At 41.4% G+C, this 14004-nt stretch overlaps 1 long non-coding RNA gene across 19 annotated transcripts; it reads left to right on the plus strand.

The window, feature by feature from the left end:
• Positions 1-3484: 3484 nt before the first annotated feature.
• Positions 3485-10789, plus strand: LOC119277525. 19 transcript variants are annotated; one of them, XR_005137188.1, is made up of 14 exons: positions 3485-3950; positions 4570-4833; positions 4916-5076; positions 5890-5945; positions 6095-6179; positions 6277-6410; positions 7010-7369; positions 7458-7539; positions 7631-7672; positions 7914-7983; positions 8338-8421; positions 8761-8804; positions 9831-9947; positions 10427-10789. It is a non-coding gene; the product is annotated as an uncharacterized LOC119277525 (long non-coding RNA). The 19 variants fall into 19 exon arrangements; XR_005137173.1 differs by having other exon boundaries at positions 3487-3950; positions 9745-9947; XR_005137177.1 differs by having other exon boundaries at positions 3490-3950; positions 7010-7075; positions 7261-7363; positions 8761-9947.
• The last annotated feature ends 3215 nt before the right edge of the window (positions 10790-14004 follow it).

The following is a 14004-nucleotide window of genomic DNA, read 5'->3' on the forward strand; positions in this document are numbered from 1 at the left end:
TTAGAGTTATGACTAAAGATGGTAAAATGACCCAGGAACCTTTGTATCCTGAGGGCCATCCTAAGAGAGTTGAGCAAGATTCTCAGAGAACTAATGTTGATGCACCTAGTCCTTCTAAGAAAAAGGAAATGAATAAGGATAGGAATTTGCATGCTTCTAGTGAACCTGTTGTTGACACACATGAGAATCCCAAAGATATTTCTATTTCTGATGCTGAAACACAATCTGGTAATGAACATGAACCTAGTGATAAATTTAATGATGATGTTAATATTGATGCTCAACCTAGTAATAACAAAAATGTAGAGATTGAACCCACTGTCGATCTTGATAACCCACAATCAAAGAATCGATGTTATGATAAGAGAGACTTCATTGATAGGAAGCACGGTAAGGAAAGAGAACCATGGGTTCAGAAACCCATGCCTTTTCCTCCTAAGCCATCCAAGAAAAAGGATGATGAGGATTTTGAGTGCTTTGCTGAAATGATCAGACCTATCTTCTTGCATATGCGTTTGATTGCTATGCTTAAAATGAATCCCTATGCTAAGTATATGAAAGATATTGTTAAAAATAAAAGAAAGATACCAGAAGCTGAAATTTCCACCATGCTTGCCAATTATACTTTTAAGGGTGGAATACCAAAGAAACTTGGAGATCCAGGAATACCAACTATACCATGCTCCATTAAAAGAAACTATATTAAAACTGCTTTATGTGATCTTGGAGCCGGTGTTAGTGTTATGCCTCTCTCTTTGTATCGTAGACTTGATTTGAATAAGTTGACACCTACTAAAATCTATTTGCAAATGACTGATAAATCAACTGCTATACCCATCGGTATTTATGAGGATGTGCCTATTGTGGTTGCAAACGTTACTATTTTAGCGGACTTTGTTATTCTTGATATTACCGAGGACGGCAGTATGTCGATCATCCTTGGTTGACCTTTTCTAAATACTATAGGGGCTGTTATTGATTGCAACAAAGGCAATGTCACTTTTCATGTTAATGGTGATGATAATACGGTACACTTTCCGAAGAAACAACCTCAAGTTCATAGTATCAATTCTATTGGAAAAAAATCAACTATTACTATTGGATGTTTTGAATTGCATCTTCCTAGTGTCAAAAAGAAATATGATATTCTTATTGTTGGGGACATGCATATCCCCGTTGAGGTAACATAGTGTTATTCGAAAATTCTCCGGTTTCATGTTATTTGGTAGAAGTTTGTTAACAAGACTTGATCAACCTTGTTAGTGGATTCCTTTTGATGAGCAAAAGATGGATGAAGTTAGAAAGCACAACTCTCTGTACCAACCTTTTACTTTCTGTTATTTAGATTTAATAAAGGAAAAATAGTATTTTTTGACTGTTTTCTGAATTATCCGTGCAATAAAGAAAAAATACCCCAAAAATAGAAGTTCTCCAAATGCCCTAAAAATTGAGTATGATTTTTTGTAGAATATTTGAGAATTTATGGCACTTAGAACACACTAGGGGGACCCACCATTTGGTCACGAGGGTGGAGGGCGCGCCCTACCCCCATGGGCGCGCCCCCTACCTCGTGGCCCCATGTGGCCCCCTCCACTTATTCCAGTACCCACACACTTCATCTTCCTCCAGAAAAAATCATCCCGTAGCTCAAACTCGTGTTCTTGCTCGTTTTGCTGCCGTTTTTGATCTCCTTGCTCAAAGCTCCATTCACAAAACTGCTTTGGGGGATTGTTCTTCGGTATGTGACTCCTCCAATGGTCCAATTAGTTTTTGTTCTAGTGCTTTATTTATTGCAAATTTTTGCTGCTAAGGTGACCCTGTTCTTGAGCTTGCATGTCAAATTTATATGGTCCATAGTAGTTTTAGTGCATGATATAGCCTCTAGGCACTTGTGGGAGTAGTTGCTATTAATCTTGTTGAGTTCGATTCACTTCTATTTTGAGTCACTAAAAATTTCAAAACAGAGGAAGAAAAATGTTTAAGAAAATGTACCAAGGTGGTTCTTCAAGAATGCAAGCACTAAGTCTTGCCATACGTGAGCCGGATCTTGAACCACGAAGGGAAGCTCTAGTGCGGCCTTGCGAGTGGCTGTCGGATGAATTTATGATCCAAGCAGGCTTCAAGGATGAATTTGATGAGTATGTGCGTAATGCTGATCTTGAGGACTTCGTATCAGATAAGTGTCGTCAATACTAAGCGCAACACTCACACTGTTTTATTTGACCTCTATACCATGGACCTTGAAGATTTTAACACTGCTTGCAAAATCCCACAGTGGGGCATCTTTAGTGAACCTCACAAATCTGAATATAATGATTTCCTTGCTAGCATCACTGTGGGAGAAACTAGAAATATTACACAAGTATAATAGGGAGCATTCATTTTCCTACCATACATTACTTTGCTCTCTTTATAGGTAGACGCATTAACGGTAAGGATGAACTTAGCCACATGTGCGTCCCAGATCTTAGTGTCCTTAAGAGTGCGGTATTAGGTGATAAACGATATAACTTGGGGGCCATTGTTGAACGGAGGTTACATCTAATGCTAAAGATATTGAGTTGCCACCTGCTTTTCTAGATTATAATGCTACGGTTGCCATTAGTTTCTTGAGAGGAACAAACAGTCCCTCCAATACTGACTAATCTTTGACAGACGTCGTGCTGTCCATGTTACTCTTCCTGCTTTGGCCTTCTTTAACTTTCAGGCAAATGGTTGACGTTTTATAACCAGAGATGAGGCAAACGAATATGAGAGGAGGATGGAGGTTGCTCGCCTCCATGCTGCAGCCCTTTGGGCAGTAGCTGCTGCATCTCAGTATAGCCCCGACTACAACTTTAGATATCCGTCAGGCCAGCCGTGGTCTTAGACCAACTTAGGCCAAAAGCCTAAGCTTGGGGGAGTACGTATTTCTCACCGACATTACATTCATGTTCACACACTCATTCTAGTTGTCGGTGTTCATATTTTTTCATTGTATTATCCATGCTAGTTTATTTTCTTTTCTTGCTTTCTTCTTGTGTGTATGAAAAACCTTGAGAAAAACCAAAAAAATAGTCGTAGCTTTTAGCTAGTTTACTTTCCATACTTGTAGTAGTAATATAAAAAGAAATCCCAACAAGATTTCTCGTTCTTCTTATGCTTGTTGGGAGCTTTCCCGTGTAAATAGTTTTTCGCATTCTTTGAAATTCTTTTGTTTTCTTTGGGGGTCGAGAGGAGAAGACCATGATAAAAATGATGAGTGGCTCTCATTTAAAACAAAAAAGAGGCTATCCAACTCACCTCCAGGATGCTCCCTTGATCAACTCCTTCGTTGGCCGTCCGATCTAGCTTCTGGCGCGTCTGAACCGTCAGATCTTCACCTCCAGTGAAACTCGATTTTCACCCCACGGTTGTTTCCGTTAGCCAATGACGGGTGGGCTCGTCTCGCTCGCTCATTGGCTAGGTGAACTTTGTTCGTGTCCCCGAGGTATTTGCCAATCCCCTCCGCCCGCGCGTCAAAACCCTAGCCGCCAGCCCTGCGCCCACTCCACCTCGTTCTCCTCCCCGCTCGCTCCATCCTTTCCCATGTCGCCGCCCCTCTTCTCCTGTCTTGCGTCGGCCGCCTCCTCTTCTCCCGTCTCGCGTCGGACGCCTCCTCTTCTCCCTGCGTTGTCGGCCCCCTCCCTCCTCCTCCCTCCTTCGTCCTCACAGCCGACCATCTCCGTCGCTTGGGCCCCATGGCAGCGGCCGGATCTTCCAGCCGGGAAATCGAGCGTCTCGATGGTGCTATGACTGATGCACGGCGACGGCTAGCGTCTGTGAGTGCCACACGCGGTGCAGCAGGCTCAGAGGGCAGCGGGCACGGCAGGCTCGGCAGGCAGCGGGTGCGGTGGTCAAAGCTAGGGGCGCGGATTGGGGAGATGCGCACACGAGGAGCGACGGCGACCGCGTCTGCCGCCAACACCGAGGTGAGCTTCACCCAATCTCTCTCTTACTCTCTCTGTGCAGCCTCCTCCCCTTGGCCCCTGATTCATCGATGAGGCATGCCAATATGCCATGGTTGTGTGTTCGCAAACCCTTCCCTTTTATCTTCTTCACAGGCAACGAGGCATGAGGAGACGATGCTCTTCTGCAACTTCATAGTTTTTCTTTGACCTGACCATGTGATTATTTTGGGATTTTAGCTCTATGCTGCCACTTTTCTTGATTAAGTTCAGAAAATGAAAATGGGTGGTTGAATAGTTCAAGCTGGTTCATATGCTTTGTATACTTAGGACCAATCATTTTTTTACTTAGCAAGATGATGTTGCGAATTTAGACTGGATAGAGATAGCAATATACAAAGAGTTCTAAGAATTGGATTCATAAAAGCAGGGATGTTATTGATTCATCTGAGCTGCTCTATCTAATTGTATTTTATTAAGACCCTGCCATTTTAAATATAGCTTTTACATTCCTATTCGGTAAATAAGTGCTGATGGAAAGACGGGAATGCACTTTTTAAAATGTTTTGTGCTAGGTAAATGATGTTGCATAACAAAATACAATTGCCTTTGTGTCTTACATAACTCATTTGTGTGTATTCAGGCCATACTGCCAGTACAGTCCAAGTGGAATGGAGTACTCAGTTTTGCCACCGAGCGGAGACCAGCTCGCCGCGCAGCTGGAGCAGCGGGTTGATGTGCCGCAACTAACACTTCGCCATTGCCCCGACTCCTCCCCGCGGACCATGGACCCACCGTGTATGGAGAGCGCCAACGGGGTGAAGATTTGCCAGACCAGCCGACTTGTGTGATGTTGCCGCCGCCACAGACCCATAGTCCTTCTCTTTGTTGGAGTCTTCCTTCTCTGGTACGTCCCCTCTCATGACCCCCGCAGGTTCGTGGTTTCACTCCTGGAACGGTCGATTGATATGCTGATGCGGTCTGCTCAGTCTTCTTTTTCGGCAGGAGACAAAACAGTTTGGTGTCTTTGACATGCTTGGGATCGACACATCGTTCATGCCATGGTTGGATTTGAATGGGGGCAGCCGTTTGAAATCAAATTCAGAAGATACACAACCTAAGATCGAAATATTCCTACCTGAACCAAAGGGTCGTGCGCCTACCATTATTATCTTTTCCCATGCTATTTATGTTCTTCATATCCCCAATAACTTATTCGTCTTACTTTTGACATAAAACACAAGTTGACTTTGAACCCCTTCTCCACTAAGACTGCGTTTTTGTTGTTGAACCGAGATTTGCTAAGCTTGGCACAGAGGATAGCTATTTTTTGGCAGAGAACTAGGCTCTAAAAGATTCAGTAGTTACATGTGGTTCCATATCTGCACTTTGTTTGCATGTATTTTTTGAGGTTTTTGATGATCTGAATTATGAAATTTCTTGGTTAAAATCTTTATATTTGGCATGATTTCTGCAAACAAAATAGAGTGATGATAGCGCTGCTAATTCCGTTTTTTCGTGCATGATATATTTCGATCTCTAATGGATATGAATGGCTTGATGTTTCCATTCATTTTTTTTCCATGTATCTTCCATTTAGTCATACATGATGACCAACATTTCATATTTGTGTCATGTATCTTCCATTTAGTTGGAAACTAATAACCAAGTGGAGTATTTTTTAACAGTTGCATGACAACCTACAAATATTGACCAATAAAGTATCCATCATATGTATGTTTCATCCCACCACCCCCGCGTCATCCTCTCCCTCATGCCGATTTGTTGCCCGACCGTGCAGACAACATAGCAATGACCATTTGTCGGGTTGTTGTTGCCTTTGGGTTGCTCGCTGTATCAACTGTCTTGTGATTCCCCACCTGCTTGCCCTACATATTTTCTATTTGATGAAATGTATACTAGCTAACTCCATGTTCTTCTATCATTTTATTTTACTTTGCAGGTTCTACTGTTTGTGACGTGCTTCTTGTTGATCATCTGCTGCTTTGGCACGTCAAGGTTTGTGTTTTTCCTTTCCTTAGCAACGCATTGTTTCCTTACTGACGCAATGGACATCCATTCAAATCCAATGGTTGGTTGATTGTTCTATTTGAAATTTCTAACATGCACAACAAAATGCTTACTCAGTACTAATTTCTGAAAGTCAGGGCCAATGCTGGTGTCAGGACCACTGCGATCACAACCAAAGCCAAGTAGATGCTGCTCCGCTCTCTACTGAAGAAGCATTTATAGGTAACGTAAGGCACTATTCTTCTATTGGTGTTTTAGTTACTTTTTATCAGCGGCATAATAGATAACCATACCTGCATTTGTCTCTGTTTTCTGTCAGGTTATTCTATGCATAAGATTGCGCTTTTATGTGTCGTTTCCTTCAAGCTGTCATTGCAACAGAAGATGAAGTGTATCTGTGTGATGCCGCATGTCGTAGTTCTATCACTACGCGGACATGTGCAAGAAATGCAAGTAAGCAGCCTTGTTCAGAAGTTCTTTATCAAGTTCCTGTAAACTCAAAGTTTTCTAGATATACATGGTGTTTCCTGTTTCTCTCGCCTTCCCTAATCCCAAAGGTAATAATATGATTTCTTTGTGTTTTTTGCCCAAGTTCACAAGTGAACTTTTGTTGTATATTTGCCTGCTGTGTGTCCTGTAAATTCTAAGCTTTCTAGGCGTACATGTACATGTGTATTTGTTAGGTACTAATATGATTTCTTTATGTTGTTTCCCAAGATTCAGAAGTGAACTTTTGCTATATAATTGCTTGCAGTGTGTATTGTAAACTCTATGCTTTCTAGGTGTACGTGTGCATGTGTATTTGCTAGGTAATAACATGATGCATGATGGATGCAAGTTTTTTTTCTTAATGTATTCACTGTGTATTCATGAATACCTTGCTACTTGAATATTCACTGTGTACTCCGGCAGCAATTTCCCTGGTGAATATTCCACTGCACACCTTCCGTCAAATCCAGAGAAGAACATTTATCACGACCGCCACATATGTTCTTGGCTTGCCTTGGGTTGTTCTGCTGTTGGACATTAATCTGATTAACCTGTACTTGCAGGGAAGATAGACCCATAAATGGCCGTGCAGTACCGGAGCCAGGAGCACCAGGGCGGCACCACCCGAGGTCAGTGCTTCCATAGCTCTTTGTTTTTTTTATTTCGTTACTCATCTATATTCAAAGTGAATGAAATGTATGCCTTGGTCTGCACTGTTCAGTTCCACATGCAATTTCTTTCCATTAGCACCATTATGACCATTATTTCCTATGCAAGCACACAATTGAAAAGTTTGTTTGGATGGTTAATTTAGTTCTTTGTGTTGGATCCACATCTTCTCACGTCTGACATCATGAGGAACGGACCCCCTCGACACCATCCTCTGCAGCGCTACTCTGCTGCCTCCGTTTGTCACAGTTAAGGTTCTGGTTCCTTGCCTGCTCCCCTTCCTCTTGGTCATTTTGTTCCTCACGGTATTTACCTTGCTACCTTCGATTTGTTCATGTGCAGGTTTGTGATCTCTTCTGCATTCCGCTTTCCAGGAGTTCTTGCCTTCAACACTGAGGTGGAATGGCTCTGCCCATAGTTGTCTGTAAGCTATTTGATGAAATGCTTGTGTCATACTTTTTCTTCAGTTTTTATTCCTGCTGCTGAGTTTTACTCTGGTTTGTCATTTCTGCCAGCGTGAAGGTGGGGCTCGAAGAAGTATGGCCCTGATGCGCTAGGTTTGTCATTTTTGTCAGCATCCGCTTCCTTTGTTGGTTGTCGCTTGTTTGTACATAGTTGTAGTTCAGAGATGCCACCCAATTTGCTAATATAATTGTTCATTGCTCTCTCACGGCAATTCTTACAAAATTATCATGCATACAGTTCCCTGTTTAAGTAGAATATAACCACTGGGTTATTCAAATGCAGATTCTTTTGTAACTCAAGAGGTTATATTTTAATTGCATGCACTTACTTTAGCTTAGGGGTTCATCTGTACGGGAGCACATCATTGGAGAGAAAGATCATGATCAAAGGAAATAGGTTTCAGGTACATACTCTGTACTATTAGAAACATATGAGCAAGGTTGTCACAATGACGCTCTATATCGCAATCTTTTCTAGAAACCGACTTCATAGTTTTCCCATGTGACGTGACTACATGTTCTACTTTCTTATTGTAAACATGCTAATATCTTTCTTCTTATACTATAACAAAATGCTCAGTTCTTTTCATTGAATATAGACACAACTTTTTCTTTGGGTACATGTATGATTAGATGTATAATTAGTAGTGCTTTCCGTCTGACACTTTTTTTATGGCTGGGAGGTTTGACACAAATATCCATATAATTCTGCTTTTCTTCTCTATGCCTCAAGCTTGCTCTCCTATGTTACAATGCAGGCTCATGCGCCTGTTTTCCTTTTTCCTTTTGATGGGGCCGTTCAGGTGAGGTGAAGCAAGCAAGCACCTCCCCGTGTTTTATATGTAAGCAATCACCTCCCAATCACCTCCTATTGTTCGTTTAAACCTTTGTTCTGTATTAGCACTACTGGATAACCATTATTTTTCCGCAAAAAAAGGATAACCATTATTTCATCTTTTTGGTCTACATAGATGATTTCCCCTGAGGATTGTAGTAATGTTTAAACAAGTAGGCAATTTCTTGCCATTAGCACCATTATGACCATTATTTCCTATGCAAGCACACAATTGAAAAGTTTGTTTGGATGGTTAATTTAGTTCTTTGTGTTGGATCCACATCTTCTCACGTCCGACATCGTGCTCACGGAGCCTGGCCTTTGCGTTGTGTTCTCCATCTTGCAGGGCATGATGAACTACACGGTAGAGTTCAGCCGAAGAAGAATCAGGTGATTCTAGATTGTTGTGTAATTGTTTATATTCCTAACTGAGATGGGATTATAGTTTATTTGCTTGATTATTGGTCATGTTTTACTTAGATAATCCATTGATGGTTGATCTGGTTAAGTACATATGCTATCCCTTGTTTGTTTATATTGCTAGCTGGGATGGGATTACAGTTTATTTGCTTGATTATTGGCCGCGTTTACTTAGATAATTCATTGATGGTTGATCTTGTTAGCTACAGATGCTACCCCCTGTTCTGAACAAGCTTTAATTTTGGTGGACTAATCCCAGTTTGATTTTAGGATGTGCATGTACCCAGGTGGATCAAATACAGATACCAATCATATAGTATTGTTTTTACTCGTGTGTTTTTCTTGTGCCTGCCAAACATTTCAAAAATTGATTATATCATTCAGATGTATTCAGGCTGGGTTTCTATGATCCAAAAAAAACATCTGCCATGGCTTTCTTTTTTACATACAAAACTAAGTGTGGAGTTGTGTATATGTTCATTGCTTTCTTATCACATTGCATTTGTCGGAGGTGCTGTACTGATCTGAAGGAAATGCTTTTATATTTCCAAGTTGATCAACTACACAACTTCTGATCCTAAAGCCTTTCTTTAAAAGGGGCTGGTCAATGCAGCTCTCCATGTTGTGCTATCTTGTTATTGGGCTCTTTTTCGTTACTTAAAATGGTCAGATATCTCTGATGTTAAATTCGTGGTTGATTGCTTATATTCAAAATAACTATGTTAGTACACTGAAGCCAATTTTTACATTGTTAGTGAAGTTGGCTAAATAGTTTTTGTGCCACTAAGATATATATGTGCACTGCATTCTAACCCTATAAATTGTTGTGCTATTAGTTTAATCCGGAATATAATTATCTCAGTACCGGTACACTCTGCAATATAATTATGTTATATTCTGCTTTTGTCAGTTTGCTGGTCCATATTAATTTCCTCGAGCTTATTTTCACATCTCGTCATATTTACACCTCTCCGCCGACTGCCACCTATCATGGAGGGAGATGGCTTGGCCAGGCCGTCAACACCCATCGGCAACTTCCGGCAGGCGCCGTCCTGTTCTTCCTCCCCTTACTCTGATGCTTTCATGGCCAAAATCATTAGCAGGAGCAAGAAGGTTAAGCACCAATTATGACTAAAGCTTTGTCTCTTTTGTGTACTATGCATGATTGATCTGATTTTGCTGGTCAGCTTATAAATTCAAGTAATATGACTATTGCAATGCATCTTACTACGTGTGTATTTATTTGCATTGATATTTTCTCCTCCTTAGGCTCCAAATCGTTTGTGGGACATAAATTATTGTGCATTATTGATGATTAATTTGCAATTTAAATTACAACAACTGGGTTTTATAAGTGCAATGGATTGAAATGTGACCTTCCAATCAAGAAATTTCCTCGGTGAGAAGCTTATGTGAAGAATGATGTAATTAAGTTAGCAATTTACAGTTCTCTTCGATAATTGTAACTGAATTGTCAATGGCCAGTTCTCTTGAATAATGAGTCACTTGTGTTTTTGTAATGTTTGTGGTCTTTTCTTTTCTTTTTCTTGATTTGTATTGTATATGCTACTCACATATTTGAACATGCATAGGTTCTCTTAGTCTTTAATCCTGACTATAAAAATCCATTGATGGAAGCTGGGGAGGGCCGAGATGAACATCCGGCTCCCTGGGTCTAAGCCGTCAAGATGGTAGAGATAACGTTTCCATGTCATCTACTCCAGCAGCCGGACAAGGCATATAAAACCATAGATCCTTGCTCCTCAGGCCGCAAAATGGTCACAGCGATGTCTACGACCTCCTCCTAGATGTATTAATCTCAATCTCATGTTTGATTTTCTTACCTTTTCTCTTCTAATGATGTAATTTCTTTTACTAAGATAACACCATGTTTGTTGTAATGCCTTATTTGATGTAAGATCCCTTTTCTATTTTGAATGAATTTACTGCATATATTTCTTATTTAGTTTAGTTCATCATTCAGAAACGGTGGAACACTTTTGTCCTTCATAGGTTAAATGAGCATTTCGAATTTAATACCTTTTAATAATAATCATAATGAGAGAGGGTTATGCTTCTCTCTCTCTGGGCAAATGTTACTTTAGACAACATGTACTAAGAAATAAAAACTCTGGAAATGTGTTTGAATCGCACAAAAAGAGTTCGTAGTTCTTATTCATACTTGAAACACGTGATGCTTTGCAAATTAAACCATGTTTTTTTTTCAAGGCGCATATGGATTTAGCAGACCACAACTAAACCTACTGTATATACATGGCCTGTCCTTAGTAAATGAAACTATTTTCATCGTGAACATGGCTTTAGTTGAAGGTTCTTGCAGCATGAAACTATTTTCATCGACAACATGTCTTCAGCAGGTCTCTGCGCCATTTGGCGCAACGGGTCAACTAGTATGCATTATTGTTGATCTAACCAAGAGCCCATATTACCTTGTCTTCTCCTTTGAATTAAATGTTTGCAAATTCCAGCTTAGTCCAATGCACGTGCACTATTATTATTATCCACACCGTTCGGTCGTGCAAGTGAAAGGCAATAATGACGATATATGATGAAGTGATTGAGATGAGAAAAGCTGGTATGAACTCGACCTATCTTGTTTTTGTAAATATGATTAGTTCATCATTCCTAATTCAGCCCATTATGAATGAAACATGTTTGCAATGACAATTAGAGATTATACTTACTCATGCCACGCTTAATTAGTAAGGAGTTTATAATGGTTTATCTTGTGTGCCAACGTGCTATTAAAATGGTGGTGATATGGTATGATAGGGTGGTATCCTCCTTTGAATGATTCGAGTGGCTTGACTTGGCACATATTTACGCATGTAGTTGAAACAAAATCAACATAGTCTCCACGATATTTATGTTCATGGTGATTTAAATCCTACTCATGCTTGAACTAATTGTTGGTTAATCCTAATGCATGTTCATGACTGTATCGCTCTCTAGTTGGTTGCTTCCCAGTCTCTTTCTAGCCTTCACTTGTACTAAGCGGGAATACTGCCTGTTCGTCCACTTCCATAAACCCCAAAGTTGTTCCATATGAGTCCACCATACCTTCCTATATGCGGCATTTGTCAGGACCCCGATTCTAAGTCACACTGATCTAGCATGTAACACATCATATCACTTTGTGGCCTCACACACGGTATTCCCACGGGTGCCACCTTACCTGGCCCGGGACCGTTTGTGCCTTTTGGCTCAGGTATATGATAGTGCCGCTAGCATCCATATGAAAAAGAACCTGGGCTGACATGACTAGTTATAAACCCAAGGTGGCGCTAACTTACAGGGACATGCATACATGACCCAGCAACGAACGTGTCGATTAACAACGTACAAACCCAAGTCGTAGAAAGCTACATGGACTTAAAGTAACAATGTGTGACATTTCCCCGAAGGGACAGACACAGGAACGAAGAATGACACATACCGGCCAACCTAAGTGTTCCGGAGCAGTAGCAAGCTACCATGACTCAGTGGAAGCATTAGGAGACATTTCCCGGTTAGAGAGGCTACCAAGAATAAACAACTAGGTTGTCGGATTCCACACAAACCAAGCATTTCAATAATCATACACACAATATGCTCGATATGTGAAAATACAACATGGCATCACAACATGACTCTACAACTCAAAGTATTTATTCAATAGGCTCCGAGGAGCCAACTATTACAAACATACGTCTCATGACCCAACATTCAGAGCATACAAACAACGGAAGCAGAACATGTCTGAGTACAAACAACTACAAAAGAAAAGGACTAAGAAGCCTGTCTATCTACAAGATCCTGCCGAGGGCACAAGATCGTAGTTGAGGTAACAAGCTAAACATCGAAATCCACGCGGAACTACTAGCAAGACTGAAGTCTCTCTGCAAAAACATAAATTAATCAAACGTGAGTACAAATGTACCCAGCAAGACTTACAACAGCACTAGCTACATATGCATCAGTATCAACAAAGGGATGGTGGGGTTTAACGTTAGCAAGCCAGCTTTGACTCAGTGGCTATCCTGAACTACGACTGCAAGCAACTCTTTGAGGTGGCGCACACGAGTCCACATATTCATCATATCGATGCACCCTTATGGATCTGCTCCCGCCTCCCTACGAGAACGCCATCCATAGCACTCACGCTTATCTTGCGCATTTTAGAGTATCCACTTTCACTTGTCTATGAACTGTATAGGCAACCTAGAGGTCCTTTACCGCGGATGCGGCTATTCGAATAGATGATGTTAACCCTACAAGGGTGTACTTCTTCACACACGCTCTCACCACTTATCGTTGTTTACACGACATGTACCGACAACCTTCAAGGGGAAGCCCAGTGAGGGTGTCGGCCACGACCTGACTAACCACACAAGTCCCTAGTCCAGGTTTATCGCCTATTCAGGTTCCTCCACAGGGAGTCCGGCCGAGGTTTCCACATACGGCCCCGAACGATGTGTATAGGGTTCCGTGACACCAAACAGGCGCCCGACATACCCAACCGTGTGCCTACCGCATCACTGCCCATCCCTCGGGTCAGCACTACGCACGGCCTCCAGCATACTACGAACACCAGAAACTACTTGCAACTCCTGAACAAAGGATAGGGGCGGTTAATAAGTCAAGAGGGTCCCAACATGTGGTAGTAACTGTTCATGGATCACAAACACAGAACTCAGTTCCTGAGGATGGCTTCAATGAGACAACCCACCATGTACTCCTACATGGCCTCTCACCGGTACCTTTACCAAATCGTGTTCACACACTTAGCTCACACTTAGTAGGACATGTTCACAACTTTCGAATTCATCCCCGGTGAATCAGAACTGACTCAACTCTAAGCAGTAGCAGGCATGACAAACAAGCATGAATGAGTAGGCACAACAGGGCTCAAACAATCCTACTCATGCTACTGGGTTTCATCTATTTACTGTGGCAATGATAGGTCATGCAAAGGAAAGGGATTCGGCTACTATAGCATGTAACAGATGAATCGTTGTTGTCCTAATGCGGTAAAAGAGAGCAGGAGCGAGATAGTGGGATTGTATCGGATGAACAAGGGGGTTTAGCTTGCCTGGCACTTCTGAAGATAGTATAGCTCTTCATCAGTGTCATCAATCTCATCGTCGGAACCACGTCTATCGAGAGGGGA

Source organism: Triticum dicoccoides, chromosome 3B, assembly GCF_002162155.2.
Source record: "Triticum dicoccoides isolate Atlit2015 ecotype Zavitan chromosome 3B, WEW_v2.0, whole genome shotgun sequence".
Taxonomy (NCBI): Eukaryota; Viridiplantae; Streptophyta; class Magnoliopsida; order Poales; family Poaceae; genus Triticum; species Triticum dicoccoides.